The sequence below is a fragment of the Pinus tabuliformis genome, chromosome J (genome assembly GCF_031772625.1).
Source record: "Pinus tabuliformis cultivar Carrire ecotype Pingquan chromosome J, CPIR1, whole genome shotgun sequence".
NCBI lineage: Eukaryota > Viridiplantae > Streptophyta > Pinopsida > Pinales > Pinaceae > Pinus > Pinus tabuliformis.
Window position 1 is genome coordinate 945,113,231 of NC_142295.1, and position 12,763 is coordinate 945,125,993.

Consider the following 12,763-nt stretch of genomic DNA (forward strand, 5'->3'; position numbering starts at 1 on the left):
CCGATTTGAGATGAGATGCACCACGGGCAGTCTCAAATTTTCCCATATACTTCCTCAAAGCCTCCAACTGTGAAGAGTTCGATCCTCCTTATGACGAGCCACAGCTCCACTCATACAATTCCTTGTTTTTTTTTTGCTAGCTTCCCCAAGCTTCACGTTGGGTAAGAGGAGAGTGTCCCTTTTTTTTTGCTATTTCAGGACTGTGGACAATGCTGACATGCACAGAAGTCAAACAATCATTTGAGAGAGGAGTCGAAATAGGAGCATTAGGTAGAGGACTGATAAAACAATGAATTGCAGAGAAGTTGTAGTGGAGCAGTGGAAGGAAAATGACAAAGGCATTACAGTCAGGCAGCAGAAGGAGAATTTAATTTGTCACAGTGGAAACGGTTTTACAAGTCAGGTAATGTCAGAGAAACAATCATAAATCAAAGGAACTACACCAAATCTAACAAGTTCAGAATAGCATAGGTATATTGAACCAATCTGGCTCTGATACCATGTTAAACACAATAATGGCAGGGAGAGAATATGAAAGATAAGCATAGAATTACCTCTATTATTCACATGATATACTTTTATAATACATTCTGATGACCCTTGGTTTCCATATACCAAGTGGTCTCTTGGACTCCCTTTCACTGTTTACATTCCACAGCAACCCTTAGAGGATTAGGTGTCCAACAAGAGGGAGTGTTGAAGTATGTAACTAGGTTTTATCTTCATAAGTATGAAATGTACTCTTGATTCTTATATATTGTAAAAATAAAGAAATATTGTTATTATTATTATTTTCGTAGCATGGGTTTCATGCTCAAGGTCAATTTATTTATAGGTCAAACACCCATTGTGTGCTTCTAGGTTTGTCACAGAGTCACGAAGTCAATAGAGTCATTGTCATATATAAAATACCCCCATTGGGCATCGTGTAACAAGTCAAAAGAATTTATTTGAGCCAAAATTATATCAAAAGACCCTCCAATATAAGTCGGTGTACGAGAGATCAAGTCAGCCTCATGAAGGCAATTTGTACCCCTGGGAAGCCTATATGAGGCGTTTGACCTCATTCGAAGCACACACCTAAGACATTCGTTCAAGAAAGAGAAGTTGATAAATCATAAGGAGAAGAAATGTAAGAAGCAAGCGAAGTTCAAGAAAGAAGTTGGAATTAAAGTTTTTGTCTCTCTCTCTCTCTCACTCTCTCACGTGCAAAAAATCTGCTAGGACAAGGTGAAGCTAGAAGGTCGAAATGAAGTTGTAAGTGACGCTGGTAGGTCGAAATTCTAAAGCCACATCCAGGTCGAAGTTATGAAGTTGCATCCAGGTCAAAGTTATGAAGCTACATCAAGGTCAAAGTTGTGAAGCTGCTAAGTCCAAGTTGCAGAAATTGTTGCCGGGGGTCAAAGTTGTTAGAGAAGTTGTTGGAAGGTCAAAGTTTGTTGTTGGAAGCTAAGGAAAGCTCATCAAGAAAGAAGGTTGACTTGGTCTTGGAGGGGTCTTTGTCAAGGGTCTTAGGTCTTGGAAGTCGTCATTTGAAGATTCTATAAGAAGAGAAGAATTCCTGTGGGTTTTCCTCTCAAGAGGAGAGGATTTAGCCCTGGCTAGCAACCAACATTTTGTGTCCTCTTGTCTCATTGATCTTCATAGTTTGGTAGTTGTTTGATGAAAAGAACACAATAATAATCAAGAGAAAGAAGAAGTTAATTATAAGTACATCAAGTTAATTAAAAGAACATCACAAACAATTATCAAAGTAAGAGAAATCATCCTAATATAGCTGCCATAGATTTCTGAACACTAGAGACTTTCCTTGAAGGGCCGAAATTGTAGAAAAGGAGGAAAAAGGTAAGATTTTGAAGCTTTTGTTCATTAAGATGATTGCCAATGCCTTTTCTCTACTTGGGTGATAGAGTCTTCGGAATTTTAACCATGGAAAATATCAAAACTTTGAAGTAGGGGGGAAAACCTAGTTTTCCCTTGCTAACCCTAACTATCATTGTATAAGGGGATAAATTCACTAGAAAATATGCTCTCTAGGAGGTTTTCTAGGGAGTTCAAGGATACAAGATTAAAGCAATGCAAAATTACCAATCATTTCATGTAAACATATGCATTTAGACAAGGAAAATAGAAACCCTAGCAATATTTCATTACATGCAATAACCATAAAAGATATTCAATAAAAATACACACAATATATCCAATAGAATACTTTCTTTCAATCCCAAAATGACGTCTCCACAACAAAAATTAGTTTCCAATAGCCAAAATCCACATAAGATCACATCTCCACAAGTAGCAAAGTACAAAGAGCAAAGTCTAGCCTTTTTAAGAGAGGTTGAATTCCACGCAAGTGATGATGATAAAATGAGATAGGTGATCCTCTGCTTAAATGAGTCCTAACACCTCTAATTTATGACTAAAAGCTCCTACACAAGTTTGATTTTTGAGTAGACATGAAGTAAAATTGGGTTATCGGCCAACCCATTAGCTCAACAAAACCCACGTGTGTGAGCCATAAGCCTAAAAGGGTGATGACATCATGCCCTTTTAGGGCTCCAAATACTCCATCAATGCAAAGGAAGGGCTAAGAGTGTCTCCAAGCATCAGGATCATCTTCCATTTGGGGATCAATCCTTAAATCAAGCCTCAAAGCAACTCCATGTCTCTAAAATCTAGCTACAAGTTCCACATGTCATCTTCATGAGAGCCACATAGATAACGTGGTGCCTTCTCTCTCCAACATCAGGGCACCATCGGGTGCAACAAGCCATACTCAATCATCCCAAGGGATGACCATCCTCATTTGGGTTCTGGATCAAGGCATGCTCATCAAGTAGTGTCAAGGTCAGCGTAGGGGCATGGTGGGTCCACTAGTACATCATTAAGAATCCTCTATGCTAAGCAAGAGAAGCTTAGTGTTCTAGCTTCTAGGGGTGGTCTGAAATGTGCATCAACTGCTTAGTCATCAAAGTGTTTAACGCTCTGCAATAAATGAACAACGAGGCATCTGCCAAGTCATCACACTCTCTGAAAGTGTATTGTATAGCCTAGGAAACATGTGAGTAGGGTGCCCTCAAGGCCTCTGCTACTCTGGACCACCCGGAAAACACAACTCAAACCATTAGAGACTAAGATCATAAATGCATCTACTTGGACCATACTTAAGTGTTAAGGGTATATTAATACTTCAAACCAATATCACCTTCAAATATCTAACTAGATCAAGTCCTGTGAAGGTGTTCCCTACCTTTGTAGGGGTGCTAAGTAGTCAACCCTATTATGTGCTTCCACCCGGCAAGGGGAGGTGGCATTTCCAAGGTCAACACTTCAATACATAGGTATTGATGAGAGCAGGTGGCAATGGAGGGGAAAGGGCACCATGTCCAAGTGCCATGGTTAAGGGGCCGGCTAATGGGAGTTCCACATCCTCAGTGTATAGATGTAATGGAGGGAGCAATCGTGGAGGCATGAGTGACCCTTCTCGGCCTACTTTTCCCACCCCTCTAGTGTGACTTTTACTTCTTTTTTATAATACTTTTTATTTTGCACATAGCTCAAGGGTAAAAGCTTTCTCTTTATGATATAGCATTTGTTTTACCCCTTAAGATGAGGCAGTTTACCCCCTTTGATGGGTGGAGCATCAAGTGCTCAGGTTAGGCTTTTTCCCACACGCTAAATTATGTCCCGACCATCTTTTGCATTTTAACTTTTATTTTTATTTCATTGTGGCCATCTTATGCTTTATCATTTTTTTAGCTGCATCAACCTCCAGGGCAATGTTTTCCAACCCCATACAAGGATATGGATAAGAGAGTGCCAAATCCCAAATGAACCAATAATAGTTAGCCAAAGAATGGAGATGATATCAAAGGATAATAATGTGACATGGAAAATGTTAAGTATGGTAAACGGGAACAGGCATGTTATTTCAATCTAGGTCTTCCAAGTAGTGCCCCTCCTATAACCCTAAGTCCTTGGGGGAAGTCCCACTAGACTAGAGCTAAAGATGACCCACCTAATAAGGTGAGAGAACAAGTTTACAATCAATATCAGTCAAATCATCCAGATCACCCCTTTATCCATACTAAATGCCCAAAACATTAAGTAAAAGCACTTTATTGCAAAATAATCAAAGTATCAATTGAGTGGTAGTCCACTTTCATTCGAGAGGAATGTCAGATGGTGAGAGGTGTGTGACTAGTGCAGATGGCGAAGGAACTAGCGTATCATCATCAATGAGCAAATCTGTAGGGAAACTAGCTAGTTTGCTATCCAAGATGGGAGTAAAAGTTTTCTCTTATAGGGTTACCTATTTTGGTGGGTAATAATCATTAGGGAAGATGCTTTTAGGAGATGGGTTAGGATGAATGAACTTGAATACATAGTTAATCCTGAAAATGATATTTCATAATAGACCAATGGCATCAAAGCATTGTTCCACTAAATCGTGACGGTGTTTTAACAAGTCACCCTTGAGTAAAGCTTTGAAAAGAGAGAGACTCCAAGAGTCGCAAGATAAAAATCAACAAATTGAAGTTGAATTCAAGATGGGAATCAAGAACTAAGAATATTAGTTGAGCACTTGGGGGAAGAAAATGAAATGTTGCGAAAGCAATTGGTCAACAAAGCCAAACTCCTCACTATTGTCATGGACAAGATTATGACATCTTGTGGTTTTTCCACAATACTGGTGTCTACTATAGAATCTTAAATCATTGACGCTACCAAACCAAGTATCACAACAAGTCTACTTTGCACAATGGAATTATAAACAATAGTAAATCTACTAGTGCACAAAATATACACAACTTTTTACACAAATATGTACAATAACCCGACTCGGCTATATTAATCCAACTGATATAATACAACAGTCTAGGGCTCCCATACCAAGGATAATGGCCCTCAAATATCCACTAGTACAAGAACACAAAATACAAGATAAACTGACGGCCTAGCTGATGTAGCATGCAATCACAACTTCTTTGTCGTATCCTGTAAACTGCGGGTCCTCCGCTTCCGTTCTGCAGCACTTGCCTCTATGTTAATTTTAGGTATGTTCTACACTTAGAGCAATTTATTTCAATTTTCACAGTTAGCTCAATATCTTTTCCAGATTAGCAATCACATCAACATTAAAGTAAATTGCAGGTAGAACATAAACATAAATCGCAGAAGACAAACCAAGACAAGAGGACACAAGATGTGTCACTAGCCAGGGACAAACCCCAATGTGGGGAAACCCTTGATCAATTCTTCTTATATGTTCTTTAATAGTTCAGCACAGAGAGAGAGAGAGATAGTACATCTACAACAGAAGTCAACACTTTGACTTATCTAAATAAGAGCATAGATCATCTCTAAGAAGATGATACATGAGATCAATTGAAGACATACTGCTTCAACTGATTCTCCAAGGTGACTCCTTCACCTATCATTGTGTTGCATCTCGTCATCATGTTGCACCCATCATCACAATGCTGGACCTCATGACCATGTTGTAAACATCATATTGTTGCACCTATGTTGCATTGTTGTCCCATGTGCCATTGTTGCACCATGCTGCCACAGTTGTCCCATGTGCCATACTGCACCTTGCTATTGTCCATTGAGTTTGCAGCACCATGCTTTTGTTGTTGTCCCATTGTAGCCTTTGCTGCCATGTCATAGTTGTTGTCCCAATTGTGCCTTTGCTGCCATGTCTTAGCAGTTGTCCCAAATGTGCCTTTGTTGCCATGTCTTAGCCGTCCATTGTTGCTCCTATGAGTGCTTGTTGTCCCATTGTTTGTTGCACCAAGCACCATGCATAGTTGTCCCATTTATCTTAGCATATCTCACTGTCCCATTTATTATACAGTTGTCCCTTGCCACTGCTGCCTAGATATATATGTTGTAGCTGCTGTCCCTAACAATCATACTATACCTCGTTGTTGTCCCCTTAGCCTTGCCATACCTTGTTGTTGTCCCATGTGTCTTAGCAACACCATGTAGCCCAATTGTACCATTTACTAGCACTGTTGTCATGGGCATGTTTGAGACCTCAAACTCTCCTCAAACAGTCCTCCTTTTCAGCCACATTAGGCTTGTGTCTAGGGCACCTTATGCCTATGGCTAGGGCATCATTGGTGTGTTTAGGACAGCATCTATCTTCATCTTAACAACGGCTAGGATACCCTTGAGATAGCGTAGGTTAGGGTTGCCTTAGGATAGCGTTAGGGATGCCTTCTTGGATGCATTAGGGTTGCCTTTAGGACAACGTTTAGGGCAGCCTTTAAGACTGTGTTAGGGCAGCCTTTAGGTCTGCATCTAGGGCTTCCATTTACAGATATAGAAACCTGCGTAGAGCCTTCCTTTTGATTGCGTCTAGGGCTAGCGCATCTCCTCTAGGGCAGCTCCCTTAGTCTTCTTTCCTCCTACATCTAGGGCTTCCACTCCTAGATTTTTCTTCCACTAAAACCCAAGACAAGTGGAGAGAAATCAAGATAGAAGTGTGTGTGAAATGACTCTCAAGTCATCTCCTTTTATACTAAAACATTGAGCACACATGGGGTTTATTTGGTTGCTAGCCGACCTTGACGAATTGTCTTATATCACAAATAAATTCATAACTCCATGAATACTTATCGGAATCGGATGATCTTTAGATCAATCCTACACCTCTCGATGAGAGGGATCCAAGAAAAATATCAGTTGCCATAAATAAGATGACCCACAAGGAGTCTGGCCCTAGTTGCGAATTTTAACACTCTATCAATGCTCCAACTCCTTTAGGCCACTGAACTCGGTCTTCACAATCTGCACTCTAGTTAATCATAAGTCCATCTATCATCAACAAATAGGGTCTTCACGCTCACTAGTTGCTCCTTCATCCTTCAAGGCAACAACACATTGAAATTTGAGACTTATGCCCACTGTCACTCCTCAGCTCTTTTGGGACTTGTCTTCCCACTAAAGTCTTCTAGATTTTCTCCAATGAAGACTGACATAGGGTGGGAGGGTTGCCACCTATCATCATCGAATGTCGCTTCAACAATGAGCTCCTTCAACTTTGCCTCCTTTAGTAGCCACTAGGCTCTTCTTGCTCCACTCTCACGCTGCCCTCCAACAGTCCACAAGCATCCAATACCAAGTCCTCTCCTAGGACCTACTCATCCACTAGCATCAACCAAGATGACATTTGCAACTCACTATTGTTGCCTCTTGCCTAGGAATTCATGCATGTATAAGTCTGGTTAGGGCACACCTACAGACATAAACCAGTACCCTAAACTTCTCCAATTAGGTCACTTCCTTCAACTATTGTTTCCTAGGCATCCATGATGTTGTTGTAGGCCTTGGGCACCTCCGCAGGGCTCTCTACAACACTCATATCAAATCAGAATTAATATGCCCACACCAGCACTACAAATAATCCCAAGACACTAGGAGAATATCCTTGTTATCCTTCGATGTTCCAAGAGATGACTACCTGGTTAGGAGGACCTTTTTATGGCTCTTCGCCCTCTCAACTTCACCTCCCACACACTGTTGTAGCAGCCCCTCTCTACAGTCCTGTAAATAGAGGTATGCACACCAAAAACATGCACAAAACAACACCCAACTCCCCTGAAATTTGCAGCCTGGTCTGCAAGGTAAGTCTGCTCCATAACAGTGATATAAACCGCCCTTAAGCCTCCTCACTAGCTGCCTAAAGGTTGCAGCTCCTCCTCCAAAGAAACTCGCACCCAAACAGAGATCTTCCTTGACCAAACTCGAATCCCTACCTGAGACTTCCTTACCACAGGTTCGTACTAAATTTCAGAGTTGCTTTTGATGATTGAATGCACTTGGATGGTGTTAAATGATCCTCAACTCACCTTGTATTTATATCCAATATAAGGGATTCAACAAATCATCCAAGAGGGCTTGACAACCTGTCATTAGGCCTCCAAACACTAGGCCGACTTGAACCAAGCCCATACATATACTTCAAAAATTAATATCTTAAGTTATACGACTCAGGTTTGAGTGATTTTTTATGCCTCTTTCTTCTCTCAAGGTCCTCTATCATCTCAAATCATCACATACCAAAATCTCCTTGTTGTTTCATACGCACAAGCTTGGGTGCAAAGCCCACACCTTGGGTTCCATGCCCACAAAGTGCTTTTGTGGAGTACCTCTCAAGCTACCAAATCTCAACACTCCCTCTTAGCGAGGGAGGTACTTCTAAGACTAGGAAGTAGCTCGCCATCATCACTGTCACTTCTTGCAACACTCACCCAATTCCTGGTGCCCAAAACTGCAACAAATCCTATAGCATGGACTACACCTCTCTTGAAAGTGTCACTGTCATTGGAAGCATCCTGCTTCTTCTTCTTCTTCTTCTTGAATGTCTTCCACTCTCTCCATTATTCCTTCTTAGTAGATGTAGAAGCATCCTTGCTCCCCATTGACCATGCACTCTTCTTGGGTTGCACAATCTCCCTCTGAACCTACAAACTGCCTCTGAGCCTCTGGAACTTGTACATGCTCCTTCGAAGCTTGCACCTACTTCTCTGGAACCTGCACCTAGTCCTCCTCCTTTTTCCCATGATCTATAGGCTTGCCCGTCAGCCTGTATAGACCATGCTCTCTAACTCCAATCACCACACTTGTGGAGTTAGAGTCTATAGGCCTGAGCCTTACCTTCCCATCCTTAAACAAGACCTCAAGCCCCTTCTGCTCGATCGTTGAGACAAACATCACGTTATATCTGAGTCTTGGTACCAACAGTACATCTTGAACTCGCATCACCTGACCTAACTTCATCCTGAATGGCACAACTCTCGATCCTCTGATCTTTTTCTTACTCTTTTTGCCCAATACCATGTGCAACTTTGAGTCCCACTCAGCTAGAGTCTCGAATACATCTTGTGACCCTGTCATATGCTTCAACACTCCAATGTCCACGTACCATGCAGTCTCGTCGATGGTACCCTACATGATATGAGAGAGATCATCTATCTCGGCAGAAGTGGCGACACCTACAACCTGTTTCCATTTCTTCTTCACATCATCTCCCTTCTTCTTCATTGGACATCTTGTCGAAAGATGACCTATCTCGACACAATTGAAACACTTGATCTTACTCAAGTCCTTCTTCTGCTTGCCCTTCACTCATGCGGCAAGTGCCACGTCGTCATCAGAAGCCCTCTTCTTCGAATGAAGATCCTCGTCTCGCAACTCTTCCTCAATAAATTCATCCCATAGCCTATTCCAGTATGGCAACTTGTCCCTGGCAACAATCCCCTTGATGAATGGCTTCGAGTCTGGAGTAAACCCCTTCAAGGCAATCCTTACCATCTAAGGATCTGAAATAGTCACACCGACGACGGCAAGCTCATCTTTGACCTGAGACAACCTCATTAGATACGAAGTCACCCCTTCACCTTGTATCATCTTGGTGGAATTCAACTTATCCACTAATACCAACACCCTATTCTCATTCTTATTTTGGAACAAATTCTGAAGAGCTACCCAGTCCCACATTTCATGTGTAGTGTTCTTCCCGGACAAACAAGGTATGAAGGAGTCCTTTACACCATCTAGGATGATTAACTTCACCTTCGTATCCAACTCTTCGTACACTTCCAGCTCCTTAGGGTCAGTTGGCTTCTTGATTGCTTTCTCAGCAAATTCCCAGATCCTGTTGACTTGCAAGACCAACTTGATCCTTTCCTTCCATGGACTATAGTTGGATAGCCCTTCCAACCTGTCCTCATACCGAAGACCAACCTGCAACTTCGACATTATTGTGAGCCCTTCACCAACAATGTGACCAACTCCCTCTTAAGTTGTACTTCGTTGTGCACACTCTGATTCACTGACCCTTCAAAGTAGCTCTGATACCATGTTGTTTTTCCACGATACTGGTGTCTAGGATAGAATCTTAAATCACTAACGCTACCAAACCAAGTATCACAACGAGTCTACTCTACACATCGAAATTATAAATAGTTGTAAAATCTACTAGTGCACAAAATATATACAACTTTGTACACACATATGTACAATAACCCAACTTCGTTATATTAATCCAACTGATATAATACAACAGTCTAGGGCTCCCGTACCAAGGATAATGGCCCTCAAATATGCACTAGTACAAGAATACAAAATACACGATACAGTATGGTCTAGCTCATGTAGCATACAATCACAACTTCTTTGTCGTGTCCTATACACTACGGGCTCTTTGTTTCCGTTCTGCAGCACTTGCCTCTATCAATGCACCAACTCCTTTAGGCCATTGAACTTGGTCTCCACAATCTGCCCTCTAGCTGATCATAAGTCCATCTATCATCAACACATAGGGTCTTCACGCTCACTAGCTGCTCCTTTGTCCTTCAAGGCAACAACACTTTGAGACTTCTGCCCACTGCTGCTCCTCAACTCTTTTGGGACTTGTCTTCCCACTATAGTCTTCTTGCGCTGCTCCAATGAAGACTGGCATAGGGCAGGAGGGCTGCCACCTATCTTCATCAAATGTCGCTTCTCCAACAATGAACACGAGCTACAACAAACTGCTCCTCTAGATGGCCAGCCCCAAACCTTGAGCTCCTTCAACTTTGCCTCCTCTAGCAGCCACCTTAGTCCATCAAGGTGCTGCACTAGGCTCTTCTTGGTCCACTCTCACGCTGCCCTCCAACAGTCCACGAGCGTCCAATACCAAGTCTTCTCCTAGGACCTCCTCATCCAATAGCATCAACCATCAACCAAGATGACATCTGCAACTCACTGCTGCTGCCTCTTGCATGGGAATCCGTGCATGTAATATGTATAAGTCTGGTTAGGGCACACCAACCACCACTAAATCAGTGCCCTAAACTTCTCCAATTAGGCCGCTTCCTTCAGCTGTTGTTTCCTAGGCATCCAAGATGTTGTTGTAGGCCATGGGCACCTCCACAAGGCTCTCTACAACACCCAGATCAGATCAGAAGTAATCTGCCCACACCAGCACTTCAAATAAGCCCAAGACACAAGGAGAATATCCCTGTTATCCTTTGCTGCTCCAAGAGATGACTGTGGCCTGGTTAGGAGGGCCTTTCTAGGCCTCTCAGCCCTCTCAACTTCACCTCCCACATGCTGCTGTAGCAGCCCTTCTCTGCAGCCCTCTAAACAGAGATATGCACACCCAAAAAATGTTTAAAACAACACCCAACTCACCTAATTTGCGGCATGTTCTGCAAGGTAAGTCTGCTCCAAAACAGTCACATAAACTGCCCTTAAGCCTCCTCACTGGCTGCCTAAAGGCTGCGGCTCCTTATCCAAAGAAACTCACACCCAAACAGAGATCTTCCTTGACCAAACTCAGCTCCCTGCCTCATACTTCCTTACCACAGGTTCATACTAAATTTCAGAGCTCCTTTTGATGATTGAATGCAGTTGGATGGTGCTAAATGATCCTCAACTCACCTTATATTTATATTCAATACAAGAGCTTCAACAAATCATCCAAGAGGGCTTGACAACCTGTCATTAGGTCTCCAAACACTAGGCTGACTTGAACCAAGCCCATACATATACTTAAAAAATTAATATCTTAAGTTCTACAACTCAGATTTGAGTGATTTTCGATGCCTCTTTCTTCTCTCGAGGTCCTCTCCCATCTCAAACCATCACATACCAAAATCTCCTTGTGGTTTCGCACCCACAAGCTTGGGTGCAAAGCCCACACCTTGGGTTCCAAGCCCACAAAGTGCTTTTGTGGCACTCTAACCTCCAAACCCCAAACCCTAGGGCTTGGAATACCTTCCAAGCTACCAAATCTCAACACATGCAACATGCAATCCATAGCGAGTAGAGAATATTTCCTCAAGGAGTTGAATCAGCATGAGGAAAAGAAAGCCCAAGCCATGGTGAGGAGGCAAGTGGATAACCTTTCCTCAAGGAGTTGAATAGGCATTAGGAAAAGAATGCCAATCAATGGATAAGTTATAGGAATGAGTTGGCAGCCAAAGAAGCAACTTAGGCTAAGTTTCAAAAATAACTTTGCAGAGGTAAAGACTAGAGGGCAAGAACCATCCATTCAAGAAAGGTTGTTGTTTCCATTCAATATGCACAAACTATGACCAAGACAAACATGATAAGCACTTCACCCAAAACCCTTATTCAATATGAATCAGAAAATAAAACTTTTGGTAATTACCCATGAACAATGACATAATTATTTTATTTTTTCTTCATGATCTTCTCTCTTGTGCATATGGTGATTGGCTCTTCAAATCTAGGAACAGTACATGCAATTATCATGCCGCTACATTTCCTAGAAGCTCTTAGCACAACTGCTATTGGAAACACAATGATTATCTCCACATTATTTATCAATTATATTTCAAGTCTCTGTTTCTACTATACTATGCATTCCAATGGTTCATCAGAACTGGTGGGCTAAATGATTCAATGATGTCAGTCCACCACAGTTCAAATGTTAGAGCAGAATCTGAATATCTGATTTTATGCTTAACTGAGCCGCATGTTATCATCGTGGATTTCTAAGTGATGGTTTTCCTTGTGTTAGATCTGCCACAGCTGATATTTGCAGCAGATTCCAAAAACTTACAGATACGCTGGATGTCTCCCTTTGTTTCCTCAAGGACTATTGCTTTGGTGATATCTGGAAGAAATTTTCAGGAGTTCTTAGGTGAAGGTTAGTACAGAGCTAGATCATTACTTGTTGTGACCTGATTTTGGTTTATTTTGACAATGTATTAAAATGCAAGTATTTATTTGAAAGACATTG

At 41.8% G+C, this 12,763-nt stretch overlaps 1 protein-coding gene across 2 annotated transcripts in view; it reads right to left on the bottom strand.

Annotated features, from left to right (window-relative positions):
* The window catches only part of LOC149229906 (uncharacterized), a 98,526-nt gene that overhangs the window by 63,327 nt on the left and 22,436 nt on the right, over positions 1-12,763 (bottom strand). The gene's annotated exons all lie outside the window — the stretch shown is intronic.